Source organism: Mustela nivalis (assembly GCF_964662115.1).
Source record: "Mustela nivalis genome assembly, chromosome: 4".
In the NCBI taxonomy this organism is placed as follows: Eukaryota; Metazoa; Chordata; class Mammalia; order Carnivora; family Mustelidae; genus Mustela; species Mustela nivalis.
In genome coordinates this window covers 151,935,673-151,954,768 of record NC_139023.1, presented here as the reverse complement: position 1 = coordinate 151,954,768, position 19,096 = coordinate 151,935,673, and the positions used below count along the sequence as shown (strand labels likewise).

At 43.1% G+C, this 19,096-nt stretch overlaps 1 protein-coding gene across 2 annotated transcripts in view; it reads right to left on the bottom strand.

The window, feature by feature from the left end:
• The window catches only part of GATA4 (GATA binding protein 4), an 82,726-nt gene extending 74,633 nt beyond the window's left edge, over positions 1–8,093 (bottom strand). The window contains exon 1 of one of the 2 annotated variants that reach the window (XM_082726925.1): positions 7,974–8,093. The gene's annotated coding sequence lies outside the window, so the exon portion shown is untranslated. The remainder of the gene's footprint in view (positions 1–7,973) is intronic. The other variant, XM_082726923.1, reaches the window with a different exon arrangement.
• Between the last annotated feature and the right edge of the window lie 11,003 nt (positions 8,094–19,096).

The window sequence follows — 19,096 nt, the reverse complement described above, 5'->3', positions numbered from 1 at the left end:
GGGACCAGGGATGTTCTGCCTGTCCTGTGAAGTTTTTTTTTGTTGTTGTTGTTGTTGTTGTTTTAAGACTTTATTTACTTATTTGAGAGAGAGAGAGACTAAGAGAGCAAGAGCCTGCCTGAGTGGAGAAAGGGCAGAGGGAGAGGGAGAGGGAGAAGCAGAATCTCTGCTGAGCAGGGGGTCTGATCAAGGGCTTGGTCCCAGGACAGACTGAGCTGAAGGCAGATGTTAAAGGACTGAGCCACCCACGTGCCCTGTACTGTAAAGTTTATAAGGAATTCATAAATGAAAAAGAAATGTTAAGAAATTTACAGAAGATAACACAGCCAGTAAGTAGTACAGATGGGATTCAAATCATATTATTGTAACACTGGAGTCCAAACTTTTACCTCTGACCCAGGGACAATTTGCACTTAGTGTTTCATCAGATCTAAAGTTTCCAGGACATTCTTTGTCATGATCGTATTGTCCAGAAATTGCCTTTTATAGACTTTATGTTTTTAACCAGCAAATGAGAATAATCTCGGATTATCTACAAAGGGAGTGTTTATCTTTGAAGAAGGTGGCTCTCAACTTTGAAAAGCACATTCATACATCTTATTTCTTGCATATGCCAGAAATAGAAGAGAAATAACTCTCTTGATGTCACCCAGTTTGCAGGTGGTTGCATCGGGACCAGAAACAGACTCTGGTGATTCTTTGGCTACTGCCTATAGTGTTTTCCATGCTAACAGATATCCTCTATTGGACAAATGAGGATTAACTAAGGCCCATAGAGCCTTAAAGTTTCACGGGGATGGTGTCCAGAACCTGGGATCTCCCTTCCCAAGAGAAGTCTGAAGGGTAAGTGGCACAGCTGGGTTCTTGGGGTATTGTGGGTTGCAGCAGCTTGGGAGACTTAGCACTGTGAGCTTAGGTGTGGGCAGGCAGTGATGGTCTTCTCTCGGGGAAAGATCTGCCAGTCCAGTGAGTCACTTTCAAGTGGAAAACCCAGGCAGGAGTGATTATTACTGAGCCAGTTGAGGGTAGAGACTGTTGCCGGCCTTCTGGGGAGGGGATTCCTGCATTGAATGGAAGGCTGAAGCAGATAACCTCTGGGGCCCTTCTAGCTCCCGACGTCTCTGATTTGTATGTGTTGGAGTAAAGAAGTGAGCAGTCACGGGACTGGAATAGTTGATTTAGGGTCCCACCCCAGTCGCCAGTGGAGTTCTCATCTTGGGCAAATAATTTAACCTGTCAGTACAAGGCACAATGCCTGGCGCAGAGGAAAGCTCTGTAAATGTTTGCTGAATGAATGAACGAAAGAATGGTGGATGGATTTAAGTCTCTCAAGTCCCGAGGAATACTGGTGAATATTGGTTTCTTCCAGTGCCCTTTGACTGGTGTGGAGTTTGAAAGAGACAGTATAAAATATATTGAACTTCTTAAAAGGAAACGCGATCCCCTGAACCCAAAGGGATTCTAATTCATCTTTATACTGACAATGGGTAGAATTTTATTTACCAGTGTCAAGAAGCATACCATGCAGCTGTCAGTTTTGAGTCCACACAAAATTCTCTACTTCATTAATCCTTTCTGTCGCCAAATGGGGCAACTCAAAGCCTCCTAGAACAGGGTGGGGCAGCCAGACCGCATCCCTCCCTCTACCCCCGCCCCGATAAATGCCGAGGTCTAATGGATTGTTCAAGCCGCTGTCCAGATTAGATAGCAAGCCCCTTCGTTATCGTGGCTGGAGCAAACCCCGGCGGCCACTACGATGAGAGCTTTCTAAGGCAGCCCTGAGAAGCCTGGGGGGGAATCCAGAGGCCAAAGGAGAGCAGAGAGCTGCTGACAAATCCTGGGGCCCCAAGGCTGTTTCCACATAGAGCCTCTTCTCAGAACTTGCCCAGGACCCTGGATCCTGTACCCACTCCCATAGCATTTAAGGAAGCAAATATCTGATGTGGTCAGTAGTTACTATCTGAATTCTAGGGAGTACTAAGACAGTAACTCCTGAATTCTGCTTGTCAACTTTCAAGAAGCTAGGAACACTTGGAAGACATCCCCCCCACCCTTGATATCAGAGAGGCGCATTTGCACAGCGACTACTACATCAGGAGGGCTGTATCTCTCCTAAATTTTTTGTTGTTTTTAAATTACCCCAGAGGAAGCATAGCTGCCTTTCTGATCTCCCTTCCTAATTCTCTGTGCTCAAGTTTTTACCTGTTAATGACTGTTTCTTAAGGAAAAGTTTCTTTAGTTTTATGTGTCTTAAAGAAACCTTAAGTTTTTTTTCTTATGAGTTATTTTTTTTCTGTCTCCAGTTATTATCTAAAAGTAAAAAAAAGATCTATTTATTAACACTTATAAAAAGAAAATTTCATGTATGCTCTAACAACAAATTCTACATAAAACAATGACAAATGCTCAAAATCATTATTTATCTACAAGGATATACTAATTGTTCTATCGTTACTAAGATAGAATTACTGTGATATAACAGAAAGCAAATAAAATCTTAGCTGGTGAACAAGGGAAAGTTATCTATTTATACCATATCAATTTCCTGTTAAATCTTGCAGTTAGTGAAAAGCCATAATAAATGGTGTGGCAGGACAAATCTTCTGGCTCAGTATGTAATGTTTCTACATTAAAAGAAAAAACCCTGCATCGTGGGTTTTTTTTTTCTTTTTTCTTTTTTTTTTTTGTGAATCAGTGGCACCCCACCTAGTCATAGGAAAATGATTTTATAGTGTGCTATTTATTTAGAGGTGGAAATTTAAGAAATTTCTTAAGGGCAAACCCACAGCTACTGTTTAGTTCAATATCCAGAAATTAAAATAACTCGCCAACAGGACGGCTTCTCATTCACCCAACAAGACATCTATATCCAGTAAGTTCTACATGGAAGCAGCACATCCAAATTAATAAAAACGAATTTACCATGAGGAGTAATCATCTAGAATTAGGATGAGAAAAGAACCAACGAGACACTGGAAATTTTAAAGGTGGAACTTGTGTCCGGAATCATCCCGCAGTCGCTAAAATCAGCAGGGTCTGCAGCCGACAAGGACCGGGCGCAACGGAAAGGCACTCAGGTTGAAAGAAAGAAAGAAAGAAAGAAAGAAAGAAAGAAAGAAAGAAAGAAAGAAAGAGCGGGCAAATTTTATAGATAAAGAACAAAGTCAAGGGGAAGGATTTTGATTCAGCTAGGAAAGGAAACGCAGGAATTGAATTAGAGGGAGAAGAACGAGAATCCTAGAGGGAGGCGGGGGTGGGTGAGGATGAACGAAGGTAAGGAGAAAACAAGGAAAGTTAAGACAATACTAAACGAATAAAGAAAATCCCTAAGACCCTTGCGTAGGCTGGATGAGAGAGAACAACACAACACAGTATCTAAAAAAAAAAAAAAAAAAAAAGCCGCAGCCATTCCAAACTCCGCGCTGCGGAACACCGACCCCTGCGAACGCCTCACCCGGCGCCTGGACACCCGGCCCCCCGCGCGGGCATCTGCTCCAGGGATTGCCGCCCCTGCCCCTGGGCTTAGCGAACTGTGTGGTTTGGGAAGGGTCTGCGGACAGTCTTTTCTAAGACCGGGAGGACGGGTGCTGGAGAACTGTCGAGTTTGCGGCCGAGAAATGATAAAAAAAAAAAAAGACAGTGTCCTTCCCCAGAACTCCAGCTTGCCCGGGCCTGGGAATGCAGTGGCTTCTGCACAAGCCCCAGGTCCCGAAGCGTCGAGAATCGCTACTTCCGGCCTCCGCACCGGCCAGGGACGAACCGAAAATATTAAGGCTCTTTGAACCGGGCTGAGGGAGAATCTCTGAACTCTGTGTCTGTAGCCACTAAGCCCTCTTGCTCGGGGAGCCATCCATGCCCCTTAGTAGTCCTCCGAGAAAGGACTGAACCAGTGCCTTGCGGACTGGAGTCGGATTCGCTGTGACCCTCGACTAGGATGGGAAGGAGCTGTTTCTCTGCACAGGGATGTTGAAATGTAGAGCAGCCTAAGTCGTGGGGAGTGTGTGTGTGTGTGTGTGTGTGTGCGCGCGCGCGCGTGTGTAAGGAATTCCCGTTTAGATGAAACTCCTGTTGTAATTCTTGGCCTCTTCTGGAACCTTACGTGGGCGGTAGCGCCTGGAAAGACAGCAGAGGGACGCGGCTTCGCTCCCTCCTTGCTGCCCTGACCGAATGGGGGCAACAACGTTGGGGCAAGCGGGTCCAGGGTCGCTCCAGCCCCCGCACTTGGAAAGGCGCGTGCAGGCGGCGGGTGGATGCTCTGTCCCCCTTCTCCGCAGCTCCCGGTTCCCTCTCCACGTTGAGCATCCCCCGGGCTCTGAGCTCCGCCAAAGGGCTCCCACGGATAGGGCGATCCCGGACGCGTTTTGAGCAGTATCAGGGCCAGGCCCGAGGTCACAAGACTGATCGAGACCTGGACTCTGCAGTCTGCGGCCTGGGCTTTCTCAGCCATTAGCCCTGTTCGGGGACGTTGGATCCAAGACGAGACCCTGGAGACAGCTGGAGCGATCCCCGTCCGAGGTGACCTGACCTATGCGGCGCCATAATGGTTGAAGGCATTCAAACCAATGTAACGTCGGCCTCGCCAGGAATAGAAATGATAAGAGGAAGTTCCGCTGCTAAGTGGCAAAGAACTCAAACGGTCTAGTTGTTTATTTGCAAAGATCCGCTGGTTCAAGAAGGTAGTGTCGCGCACTCAGGGTTTCCTCTGAGCCTCCTGTTATTCCAAGAGCCCTCTCCACCACCACCGCCTCTTTCTCCATCTGGTCACTCGGGCTTTGTACGGAAGGCTCAGCCGGAGGGACCAGAGGCTCAGGGAAGTTAAACGCACCCGACGGGACGGTAGCGTTCTTTGGGGCTTCCATCCCAGGCTGCATACTTCTCATTGGGGCTTGCTCTTGGCAAGGTCGTCTCTGATCAGGGGTCCTTGATTTGAGGCCCTTTGCGGGACACCCCAGCAATGTAACTTTGGGCAGAGTAACTTCTCCCGTCAAACGAGGTGTGGGAGAAACACCACCTCGATGTGAAATGAATTTGTAAACTTTGAAGCACCATCCAAAAGGGCTTAAAACTGATCACTGATTAATACGGCCATCGCCTTTCTTTCTTTCTTTCTTTTTTTTTCTTTTTCTTTTTTTTTTTTTTTTTTTGGCTTTAGGGGCAATTCTCCGCCTCTTTGAGGGGTCCCTGAAGCTTTATTGAGTGTTCACCTTATTTGGGAGTGTCCATTACCCACTCCCCGCTCTTCTGTCCCTTAAAAAAAGTTATTTTTCAATTCCTCTCCAAACTTTTGACGCGGTTAGGACTGGTCGTCCCAGACCCGGCCCATTAAGGCCTGCTCGGGACATTTTCAAGGTCGTTATTCCCTCTAGGCCGCGCCACGAGGATCCCACCCAGTCCGCTGGACCGGGTCCCTCTCCCCAGCTCCGGCTGCCTCCCGTACTGTGGCCCAGGGCTCCTGCCTTGCGCGCCCGATGCTGGCGCCCAGACTTGGAACTCAGCAGTCCGGGGTTGCTTTTCATTCCGCCGGCAGCCTTAAGAGGGCTGTTCCCTTTCCTACCCTCCGCCAGAGCCTGACGCCGCCGGGTTTATTGACCTTAGATCGGCTGCGGGGCTTATCAACCTCGGCCGAGCGTCCCGCGGCGCACGACCCACCACCCTCTACCCCCCAACCCCCAGAGGCACGGTGGGAGACCTTCTTAAGTTTTTCTAGAAACCTGTCCTTGCCGCCCCATCCCGACTCCGTTCCCAGAACCCACAGAAAAATCGCCTGATTCTTGTGATCCTGAAGAGAACCGAGGCAGAGCTTTGAGGGCCACGGACATTTTCCCGTGTCGCCCTTTTATCTAGATAAGGCAGGTGAAAGTGCCTCCCTCCCTCCCAATTATTCGGATAATTGTCTCGAATCTCCACTTGGTGCTGTGTTTAGACAGTTGGAGATTGATCGCTTGAATTTCTTCAGTATCTGTCCTACCTCAGCCCTCAACACCCTCTTTTCTACTATCCCCAGCCCTAAAACATCTCTGGGCTTAGACATACAGACTGTAAATTTACGTCTTTTAAATCGCTTGGCAAATATAACTAGGCATTAGAAAGTCATTTGAAATGGATATTTTATTGGGCTTGAAAAATAGAACAAGGATAAAGAGCAATGTACTACCATTTCCTCAATACCAACCTCACAAAACTCTTACCTCCCCCCTGCATTGAACGGGCCAATGCAAAATCACTTTTACAGACAAATTCTTTAGAAGACAGAGGGAATGTCTATGTCACTAAAAATGACCTGCAATGTATTCTGTAAAAAAATTCATAAACTGGGATTTAAAAATATCCATTTACTACAGGCCGATTTATCAAAATAAGAATAATAGAAACAAAACAATTATCACTACTACGAATAAACAAACCTAACCGATTTTGTGATGATAGAGTGTGAGATTCTAGCAGCCTTTCACAGTAAGGTTTTCCCTTATTTTCAGATCAGCACTTCCTTAATCTTGCACAGCTAAAGACCTTTCAATTTCGTTTAATTTTGGCGAATATGCAGAAGAGTGAGAATGTCTGCATGGGAAGAAAAGAGAAGTGGGGGGAGAGGGAGGGGGAACAGGAGCTATGTCGGGGGAAGATAAGTAAAGCAGATGAGTGTAAATTTTGAAACAGCTTTTTAATTCATCCTGCTGGAAGCAAGGCTTCGGGAGAGGGAAACATGAAGGAACAATTTTCGATTCTCTGCTAGTATTTGTAGTCAGTGCACAGACACCAAGAAGCTTTGCACTAAATCCTATCCAATTCCAAAATAGCATTTGCTTAGTCCTATAGAGTTAAAATATGCCATAGTCTTTGGGCAAGGGGAGGACTATCAGACAAGCAGTTGATTTTGAACTCTGCCAGAGCCTTAGCTGTCAGGTAATGCTTCACTGTGACTCCCAGTCTTCTCCTTCTCCACTGTGTCTTCTCAAAGCTGCTCCTCTTGTCTTTACCCTCATCTGTCCTTTTCTTTTGGACTCAGCCCTTTCCTCTGCCAGATAGAATTCAAAGCTCCTTTGCCCCAGCTCTGGATTTAGAGGAAGCAGAGGTAATTTTGACTTGGGAGCAAAAGCATATGCAGCCAAGCTCTTCAAAGCATGATGTGGGCTTTGTACAATCATTGCGGTTCACTTGCAAAACCCACCACTCCTCCTCCTCCCCATTACATACTTGGCTCCAGGATAAATGAAAAATTAAACCCTACACCTATCCTGGCTGACCCTTGGCCTATAAAGAGGCAAAGCAAAGTGTCAACTTCTGAGGCCTATTCACGATCTAGCCAATGAAGCCAACAGGAAACACTGGTGAGACTTTCTGCCCTGAAAGCATACTGGACAGGTCTGACATGGGTCAGGAAGGTTTGCCTTAGTTTTCTCAGGGGTTCTCAAGACCAAGCATCAGCAGCACAGCCCCCTGGGTGAGGGGGAAGCCTAGTGATCTGGGTGTGTCCGGGGAAGCAAAGGCAAGAGTCCCCCCCCCCCCCACCCCCAGCACCTGGTCAAATGCGTTTCATTGTGTGGTATGTATTTGTTTACTTTTTCTTAGGAGATGGACCATTCCCATCGATTTCTGGTTGTTGGAGTGGGAGGCTGAACCCGGAAATGGAGAAACTAAAATGCTACCAGGTTGTGAGAAAGAGAAAGAGAAAAAGTGGGAAAGGAAGCCTTGCCTTTGCCTCCACGGCCAGGCCCGCCAATATTCTCCTCCTTTCTTCCTGTCCTCGAAAGTCTGAGGGCTTCTTGCTCATCCTCAGGCACGCACTGGTAGGTCCTTTCTCTCCCCCTTTCCTCCACCTCCCCTTTCCCCACAGTCTCCGACTCGGCGCTCCCACCGACCATCTATTCCTTCCGCTTAGCGGCTCTGGGCCCTCCTGGTGGCCTCCTGGTAGCCTGTATCTCCCTCTCTCCCCCGAGGGAGGGTCCCCCCAGGAAGGCCAGGAAAGGACTTACCCACGGTGGGAGAGGCTCCCCGCCGCCGAGTGCAAGGCAGACTCTCAGGAGCGGTCTCCCTCCCTCAGTCTCAGGGATTCCAGGCTGCTCTCAGCCGGTGGGAGGGAGGCGTTGTGAGCTGCGTCTCCCAGCTCCCTCGGAGCTCCCAGCTTTCCCCTCGGAATTAGATAACAGGAAAAATAGATAAGAGAAGTGGTTCATTAATTCAGCAAGCATTTTTTTTGGGGGGGGGGAGGGGTGGTTTGTATACAAGTGGAAGGAAACCCTGTTAGGGAACATGTTCCTAGTAGGACATTTTTTAAAAAGTCAATGTTCACAAGGTTCCAGAGATGCTTCCGGAAGGTCACTCAGAAGGACTGAGACGGGCAGGAAGCAAACTTAAGGAATCACCATTTGTGGGGAAAAGTGCTGGCTTCACAGCAGGAGGCTTCTTCACCCCAAGTCTCTCTCAGAGGCTTCTCCTGCCTTCCTGAGGTATATGCTGACTGCTTCCCATGGCCAGCTTTGGTGCCACCGACCCCTGAGGGTCAAAATCACAATAAAGGCAGTACTGTTCTTCCTAGTATGGCAATCCAAAGTAACAGATTTTCAAAGCCCTAGTTCCTGTAGAATTTCCAGAGCTCCTCACAACAGGAGCAGGTGGGCAGATCATGTAACAGTAAGAGAGAATTGAGACAATTGAACTCAGAGAGGTTAGAAATGGGACCGTGGCCCAGTCACCCGGCAAGGAAGGGGTATGTGATTCATTGATTCCTCACCTGGCCATAAAGAAATCACTACGTTTTTAGAGTTGGAAGAATCCTCAGAATTCCAGTCTCCTATCCAGAGCAGGAATCCCCAGTGAGGTGATTATCTGTACTCTGTTTGAATACTCCCGGTATGGGGAGCTCATCACTCTATATTGCATGGAGGTACAGCTCTATTGGCTGCCACACTTCCCAGTCCCCCAAATGATGCAAGATTTCAGGGCTGTGCCGGTCACACAAGAAGAAATGAAGTGGTGGCTGTGGCCTGATTGGAGACATCAGGCAACCAGGTGAGAATTCTACCCACTCAGGCCTTGCATGAGTTAGAGTGAGTTTCATCTGTGGAGTTGGTATCTCCCAAAGGCAGTTCTTTTTTTTTTTTTTTTTTTAAGAATTCCTTTTAAAAAAAAATATTTTATTTATTTATTTGACAGAGAGAGATCACAAGTAGGCAGAGAGGCAGGCAGAGAGAGAGGGGGAAACAGACTTCCTGCTGAGCAGAGAACCTGATGCGGGGCTCCATCTCAGGACCCCCAGGACCCCCAGGACCCTGGGATCATGACCTGAGCCCAAGGCAGAGGCTTAACCCACTGAGCCACCCAGGCGCCCCCAAAGGCAATTCTTAATAAGAAGGAGAAACACAGCACCTTTATATTTTAGCCTATTTCCCACTTCCCAGACTCTCAGAATCTTTACAACAATCCTCTGCAAAGTGAGGAGAGAACGTGCAAGCAATGATTTTTTTTTCCACATGGAGACCAGGGAACCTGAAACAGAAAAGGGAAGTGAACTGCCAGAAGTTAAAAAGCACATGTACGGTGGAAAAGAAATAAGGGAGATGAACGCCTGGGAAAAAAAGGGAAAACATAAGGGGAAAATGAATATTTTTCTCTTCTAAGAATTTTCAGTTATGAATGTTTTCGTAAGTGATGAATAAGGTGTCTATTATTGTTATCTGTCTTTACACTCTTCCCCCGCCAAATAGCTTGTAGAAACTACGCCACAGGAAGATTTTAGTGTAAAACTCTCTGTGGTGTCAGATTATTAAAATTCCTAAAGAGTGAGCTGTAGAGTATAAGGCTGAGATGCAGAAGCTTGGGTCCACCTTCTTTCTCCTGGGGCAGGGTGTCTGTGCGAGAGGATTGCCTTGTTCCCACGTGACTTCCCTTAATGGACTTTCAAAAAATCATCATGGTAAAATATACATAACATAGAATTTACCATCAGAACCATTTTTAAGTATGTATCCTCTTCCCAAGCTGAAACTCTGTCTTCATGGAACATTTAACTCCCCATTCCCCTTTCTCCAGCCCCTCCCATAACCCCCATTCTCCTGTGTGTCTCTATGAATTTGAGTATTCTATGTGGAAGATAAGTGAAATCATAAAGAATTTATCCTTTTATAAATGGCTTATTTCATTTAGTATAATGTCTTCAAGGTTCATCGTGTTGTAGCATGTGCCAGAATTTTCTTCCTTTTTTAAGACTGAAGAAAATTCCATCATATAAATAGATGGCTTTTGTTCACCCATTCATCCATGGATGGACATTTTGGCTGTTGTGAATAATGCCGCTCTGAGCATGGGTATGCAAATACCTGTTTTCAATTCTTATGGGCATATCATCAGAAGTGGAATTGCTGGACCATAAAACAGTCTATGTTTAATTTCTGGAGGAACTGCTATACTGTTTCCCACTCCTTATGGAGTTCTGATCTAAAATTTGGAGAGGAGCTATCCATCCTTTTAAGCAGCAAAGACCTGGAAGCAGCAACTTCCACTTATCCTAGTTAGGGTTCTGTCCAGGGGCAGACTGCCCTGCTTGCTCAGAAGTTTGTCAAAGGGAAGGATTTTGCAGTACAGAAGGAGGTAGCGCATGAGATTCGATTCTCTTGTGAATTACACTGCAGCAGAGAGAACACTTACCTCTTTATTAAAAGATTAAGGGATGTGCCTTCTGACATCAAGGTGCAGTGACCACAGCATCTGGGCTTGAATTCCAGCTCTGACATCTTTTTGCCTTGATTTTCTACACGTGACCACAGGAACCCAGGAGCCTCCCAGCATAACCGCTGGGGCCAGCAATGCCCAGGAAATGCAAGCTATAGACTGCACATTTTTGTGTGTGTTCAGAAATTTTAAAAATAAAAACAATCATGGGATAGTTCATGAAACTTCACATGTTTTCATTTCTCCCTCCATTTCTGATTTTTTTCTGTGTGTGTGCGTGAGGTGGAGGAAAGCCCATTTTAGTCCCCTGTGGTTTCAAACTTTCCAAAGGTTTTTATGTATTTGGGGGAACCTGAAACTTCACCGTCCTGAGACTTGCTTTGGGGCTCTGTCCAGGCTACCACAGGCCTTTCCTGGAAGAGGTAGGAGTCCTTGGCCCCTCACTGACCAGAATGGTGAAGGGTGACGTGGTGAGACAGGACCAGGGAAGTCAGCTATGCTTTGGGCTCAGAATTAGCAAAGCCTCCTGCCAGCTACTACTCAGTGTGCACATCTGGAAAAAAGCAGAGTATCAGACATGCTCATGTGCTTGTCCTATTCAGTCAGAAGGTAACCCCAGAGAAGAAGATGACAGAACTACTAATCAGAGCAGCCAGAACTCTCTAAAAATCACTCAAGACCTACACCAGGGAGAGAGCCTGAGACGGACTTTCCGAGGATCTCAGGAACACCTGTTTTTATTTATTTTTTTATTTTTATTATTTTTTTAAAGATTATTTATTTATTTATTTGACAGACAGAGATCACAAGTAGGCAGAGAGGCAGGCAGAGAGAGAGGAGGAAGCAGGCTCCCTGCTGAGCAGAGAGCCCGATGTGGGGCTCGATCCCAGGACCCTGAGATCATGACCTGAGCCGAAGGCAGCGGCTTAACCCACTGAGCCACCCAGGCGCCTGGAACATCTGTTTTTAGATCTGCTTTCCCTATTCTTCAAAACACACACACACACACACACGCAAACACACACACAGAGTTTTCATTAGCTTTTTATTATCAGTGTTACATATTTATTGCTAAAATTGAAAGTACTATAGACAGTAGGGACGCCTGGGTGGCTCAGGCGGTTAAGCGTCTGTCTTCGGCTCACGTCCTGGAATGGAGCCCTGCATCAGAGTCCCTGCTCAGAGAGGAGTCGGCTTCTCCTTCTTTCTGCTGCTTGCCCTGCTTGTTCTCTCCCTCTTTCTGACAAATAAAGAAATAAAATCTTAAAAAAAATAAAAGTACTCTAGAAGGTGGAAAGCGATAGTCTTTCTTACCACCTACCTGCCCCTCTTTTCTCACCAAATAACTCTTAAATTCTGACTTCCCTTCTAAAGACTGTTCTTTCTCTGGGGTATTTGACAGTGAACTTATGATGAAGAGACAATCTCCAGAAATTACATTTCTTCCTCTTGCATGAGTAAATTAATTAACATCTTTAAGCCTCTGTTTTCAAATCTATACAATGGGCATGATAGCGGTTCTTATCTTGTAGGGTTTCTATGAGGGTTTCAAAAAATATTTTCTTTTTTTTAAAAAAAGATTTTATTTATTTATATGACAGAGTCACAGTGAGAGAGGGAACACAAGCAGGGGGAGTGGGAGAAGGAGAAGCAGGCTTCCCTCCGAGCAAGGAGCCCAATGTGGGGCTCAATCCCATGACCCTGGAACCATGACCTGAGCCAAAGGCAGATGCTTAATGACTGAGCCACCCAGGCGCCCCAGGGTTCCTATGAAGGTTAAATGAGATGGGAAGCATTTAGTGTGAAGCCTGGCATTAAATGAATGAATGAATGGATGGATGAATGAACAAATGAGTGAATGAATTGTTATTAATATTATATATATTATTAACTGTGGGCAGAAGAGGAGGCTTGCCTTTAGCCCAGTGACCCTGCTCTGGCCACATGTGCCAACCTGTGTCCAGGCAGGAAATCTGTGAACAGTTGCCTGGTAAGTGCTGACCAGTTGTCCAAGAACCCTTCCAGGCTCGAGAGCTAATGGCTGCTCTGTGCTTACCAGGCAGTTCCTCCTACTGCGATGACATTACTGTTGCTAAGTATCTCCTTGGGACCAGGAGGCCCTAGGGTGACTAGCTTTTGGTAAGGGTGGGTACCTTATTTGGGCCTGGGTCTTTAGAAGATCTCCTTGACTCTAGTAGCACCTGCAGTCCCCGTGGCCTGGGCAGAGGGGAGGACAATGGGAAAACAATGGTCTGCGGGGCCAGGTTCTGACTTAATTGCATTTCCACCCTGTTCTGACTTCTCTCTCTTCTCTAGCCTCTCCATTTCCAATTTTTTAAAAATTAAGATACAATTCACATCTCTTAAAATTCACTCTTATAAAATGTACCGTTCAGTGATTTTTAGTGTACCCCCAGGCTGTGCAATCATCACCACTATCTAAATTCAGAACATTTCTATCACCCTACTGCAATTCAACTGGATTCACTAGATGTTTACTGAAAGTTTCTTCAGTACAATCCCAGGCTCTCTAGTTAGAGCAGTCCTTGGGGTTTTGTTAGTCTCATTTCATTGCAGCTTGATCTTCTGTGTCTATACCCCCGTCTCCCTCCCTCTTGTCCTGCACTTTGACTTGACGAGCCAGGTCCCTACGAATGGCGACAGTTCCTTGGGTTCTCATCATGTACCAAGCATGAGGCTGAGCACTTCGTGTGCATTTTCTCTTACCCTTTTATCTAACTCCACGGAAGGGCCTTGAACTCGGGACTGCTAGCCTCAACCCTGATATTCTTCTTGCCGTGCCAGCGGACTCTGAACCTCATTGGGCCCTCCCTCAAGGATGTTCGCCTCGTGCTCTCTGCTAGGTAATACTTGTGTAGCAGTTTACAGTTTGGCAAGCACTCACCTCTGTTCTCTCATGTGACCCATTAACCTTGTATGTACAAGAGCCAAAATTCTTTCTCTCCTTGGAAACTAGATGCCCCCTCCCCGACTAGATCCATCAGATTCCAGGCGTTTCAGTTGTGTCCAAGACCAAGGCAACATTTTGTTATTCTCACGTAACCGACATCCTATTCAGATCAGTCTTTTCATAAAGCCGGGGTTCAATGTGTACATATTTGCAAGCTCCTCTCTTTATTATATAAATTGCATGTTTGGGTTTGCTTGTTTCTCCTTGTGGAACATAAAGTCTGCAGGGTTAGGGACTGTCTGAAAATTTCCTTTTTAAGGGTGGAGAGGACTTTTATGGAAGACTAGTCCCAGTACTTGGCCTCTCTCTTCCCTTCCTCAAGTGGCAGAATCCTCTTTCCTATGGGACATCTATTTTTACTGGCTTAGTTGGAACGAGTGTCCCAAGTTGGCCAATTTGAAGATGCACTCAGAGTTTTCCTGAGAATTTCCAGCCAGGGTGAATGATGAAAAAGCCATCTGTCTCTTGGGCTTCCAGAGTTGGTGGAATGTGCATCTTCAAGGTCCACACATGGAAGAGGGTCTGCTAGGTAATGAGGACCTTGATGACTCATTTTGAACCCCTAGATGCAACTACACCTTTACTAAGCAGATTGGAATTTTTTTAGACACTTGAAATGGGATGAGTACCAACATAGGGCTGCACACACAGAATAATTTAGAATTTCATTAACTGACTAGCCTGTATGAATGAGAAGGTTGTGGAATTGAAGAAACAGAATTTCCTTTCTTTTCATTGTATGACAATTTCTATCAAATTCTAAGTGATCAAGCCTCATTTGACATTATATACTTTAAAAGGAAGATAGTGCCATCATTGTTCTCATCTTTGGCCATCCTTTGTAGTTTATTAAAAGAGATGTGTACAATTAAAATAGAGGAGGGGCGCCTGGGGGGCTCAGTCAATTAAGCATCTGCCTTAGGCTCCGGTCATGATCTCAGGGTCCTGGGATCAAGTCCTACATTGGGGGGGGGGGAAGGTCCCTGCTCAGCAGGAGGTCTGCTTCTTCTTCTACCCTTCCCCCCTGCTCATGATCTTTTCTCTCACTTTCTGTCTCAAATAAATAAATAAAATCTTAAAAAAAAGAAAAGAAAATAGAGGGAAGGACTCATTATAACCCAAATGTTCTTCCTTTATAGGCCTTAGGTCATAGGAAAGTCTCTTGGCTGCTAATACACCACGGAGTACATACAATAATGTTTAATATAATAAGTTTATATAATTAATAAGTTTAATATATAAACATTATATGTACATACATTAATTAACAATTAATTAATATAATAAATATATTAATGTTTGATTTAAAAGATTATATATATTCATGGAAAGATTGAAAGACAGTACAGAGATGTTCCTTATACTTTACAGTTTCCTTCAATGATTATGTCTCACATAGATATAGTACAATATCAAAACCATGAAACTGGACAGTTGTGTGTGTACTGTTCTGTGTCATTTTATCCTATGTATCCTATCATAGGATAGGATAACCCTCGCTACAGTTAGGATAAGGAACTATAGCATCACCACAAAGACCCCCTGCCCCTTGTACTACTACTCCTTTCTACTCACACCCAACCCCCTCCCCAACTCCTGGCAACCACTAGCTTTCTCCATCTATGTAATTCTGTTATTTTGAGAATGTTATATAAATAAAATCATACAGTATATGGCCTTCTGAGATTAGCTTTTTATTTTATTTTATTTTTTTAAAGATTTTATTTATTTATTTGACACAGAGAGAGAGATCACAAGCAGGAAGAGAAGCAGGCAGAGAGAGAGGGGAAAGCAGGCTCCCTGCCGAGCAGACAGCCTGATGCCCTATACAGGGCTTGATCCCAGGACTCTGAGATCATGACCTGAGCCGAAGGCAGAGGCTTAACCTACTGAGCCACCCAGGTGCCCCTGAGATGGGCTTTTTAAAATCTTCATAATATCCTTGAGATCCATCCAAGTTGTTGGATATATCATTTCTTTTCATTGTTGAGTAGAATCTCATAGTACGGATTCACCACTGTTTATTTGACCAGCTGAAGAAATTTTGGCTGTTTTAACTTCTAGGCATTACAAATGGAGCTGCTAAAGTAATTGTGTAGATGTTTTTGTGTGAACATAAGTTTTCATTTCTCTGGGATGAATGCCCAGGAGGGTGATTGCTCCATCACATGGTAATTGTATGTTTAGTTTTGTAAGTAACTGCTAAATTGTCTTCCTGGGTGGCAGTACCATTTTATATTCCACCATCAATGTGTGAGAGATCCAGTTTTTTCACAGCCTTATCAGTATTTGGTATCACACTATTTTTTATTTTAGCTATTCTGATAGGTGTGTAGTGATATTTACCATGGTCTTAATTTGCACTTTCCTGATGGCTAGTGATGTTTCTCAAAAATCTTTCCATGTGCTTATTTACAGTTGTATATTCTCCTCAGTGAAATGTCTCTTCATGTCTTTTGCCCATTTTCTAATTGGGTAGTTTCATTTTTTCCCTGTTGAGTTTGAGTGTTCTTTATATGTTCTAGATATTAATCTTTTGTCAGATATATGGCTTGCAAATAAGTTTTTCCTGTCTCTAACTTATCTCTTATTTTATTTATTTATTTTAAAAGATTTTACTTATTTGTTTTGAGAAAGAGAGAGTGAGAGAGTATGTGCATAGGGGTGAGGGGGAGGAGCAGAGAAAGTGGGAGAATCAAGTAAAGTGATTTCTCCTATGTTTGTCCACTTTTTCAAAATTATTTTAACTATTCTAATTCTTTTGCCTACCTACATAAATTTAAAAATAATCTTGTCTGTAGTCACAAAAAGTCTTACCGAGATTTTTGCAAGAATTGCATTAAACCTAAATATGAATTTTGAGAGAATTGGCATCTTTGCTATGTTGAGTCTTTCAGTCCATGAACATGGTATATCTCTCCATTTATTTAAATCTTTCTTATTTCTTTCACCAGTGATTTGTAATTTTTAATATATAGTCTATACCTGTTTTGTTAGACTTACTTTTAAGTATTTTTTGAGCAATTGTATACAATACTGTACTTTTAATTTCAGTGTTCTCATGTTCATTGTAACACATATAAAACTATAATTGTTGATCTTGTATCCTATAATATTGCTGAACTCATTTCTTAATTCTAGAAAATTATTTTTGTAGATTCCTTGGGGTTTTCTATGTAGATGATCATGTCACCTGCAAATAGGCATACTTTGTTTCTTCCTTTCTGATCTGCATTCCTTTTGTTTTCTTTATTTGACTTACTGTTCTGGATAGACCTCAGGCTACGTTGAACAGAAGTGGTGAGAGTGGATATACTTGTCTTATTCTATCTTAAGGAGAAAGGATTCAGTCTTTCACCATTAAGTATAATGTTAACTATAGGTCTTTTATAAATGATCTTTATCAAAGTGAGGATTCTCCCCTACTCTTGGTTTGCAGAGAGTTTTCTTTGTGAATGGGGTCAAATTTTTTCAAAAGCCTTTTTCTGTACCAATTGATATGATGATATTATTTATCTTTTTGTGTTTATTAATGTGGTGGATTATGCTTTGATTTTCAAATATTGAACCAGCTGTGCATCCTTGGAATAAATCTTACTGGTCATGATGTGTAATTCTTTTTATATATTGCTGTATTCTATTTACTAATACTTTGTTAAAGATTTTGCTTTTATCTATTTATTTTTTTAGGACTTTGCTTTTATACAAATGAAGGATATTAGTCTGTAATGTTCTTTTTGTGTCTTTCTTAGTGTTGTTTTGGTATCAGGGTAATACTAGCCTTAGAAAATACATTGGGAAATGTCTCCTTCACTTCTGTTTTTAGGGAGAGATTGTGTAGAATTGGTGTCATTTCTTCATATTCATAATATTTGGTAGAATTATCCAATAAAATAATCTGGGTCTGGATATTTCCTTTTTGGGTATTTAAATTACAAAGGTAATATTCTTAAGAGTTATAGGGCTATTTAAATGATATATTTAATAGTAAGTAAGTTGTGGTAGTTTGTTTTTTGGGGAATTGGTCCATTTCATCTAATTCATCAAACTTACGTGGGTAGAATGGATTGTAGTATTCACTTTTTGTCTTATGATGTCTGTAGGGTCTGAAATAATATTCGTTGTTTCATTTCTGATCTTGGCAATTTGTCTCTTCACCTCCTTTTAAAATTTTCAATTTTGCTAGAGTTTTGTCAATTTTACTGACTTTTTTGAAGAATCAGGTTTTTATTCCATTGATTTTTTTCTCTGTTATCTTTTTATTTTCAAATTCCATTGAAGTCTATTCTTGCCTTCATAATTTCTTTCTTTAACCTGCATTGTATTTATTTCACTCTGATTTTTCTAGTTTCTGGAGGTGGGAGCTTAGATTATTTATTTGAGAACTTTTTCTCTTTTCAAATACAAATGTTTAGTGTTATAAATTTCTTTCTTAGCACTACTTAGGCTATGCCCCTCAAAATTTTTCTTAAAAAATTATATCCTCCTTTACAAATTGAAGAACTAAGTCACAACAAGATTGCAATTCAAGGCACACAACTAGCCAGTGGCAGAGAAACCTCTGACTCTAGGACTAGTTATTTCTCCTGTATTCTACAGCTTACCTTGTGATTTTATTTTACTTTACCACAGTGCTTTTTTTTCCTTTTTATTATTTATTTATTTACTTAAAAAAGGATTTTATTTATTTATCAGAGAGAGAGAGAGAGAGCGCTCACATGCATAAGCAGGCAGAGTGGCAGGCAAAGGAGGAGAGAGAAGCAGGCTCCCTGCCGAGCAAGGAGCTTGAAGTGGGGCTGGATCCCAGGACCCTGAGATCATGACCTGAGGCGAAGGCAGTGGCTTAACCAACTGAGCCACCCAACTATATCCTTTTTTTCTTTTTAATTGTTTTTTTTAAATTGAAGTATAATTAGCATACAGTGTTACATTAGTTTAAGGTGAACAATATAGTGATTCACAATTCTCTATGTTAATTAGTGATCATCAAGTTAAGTGTACTCTTTTTTTTGTTGTTGTTAGTTTCAGAGGTAGAATTTAGTGATTCATCAGTTGCATATAACACCCAGTACTCATTACACCAAGTGCCCTCCTTAATGTCCATCACCCAATTATCCTTTCCACCCACCACCCTTCTAGCAACCCTCAGTTTATTTCCTAGAATTCAATGTCTCTTATGGTTTGCCTCCCTCTCAGTGTTTTTTTTTTAAAAACATGGAGATATAATTGAGATAAAATATATGAGTTTCAGGTGAACAATGTAGGGACTTGGTATTTGTTTATATTGTGAAATGATCACTATAAGTAAGTCTAGTTAACATCCATCACCTTACATAGCTACAATTTATTTCTTGTGATGACAACTTTTAAGACTCCTAGCAATTTTCAAATAAACAATCCAGTATTATTAATGATAGTCACCATGCCATACATTACATCCCATGACTTACTTATCTT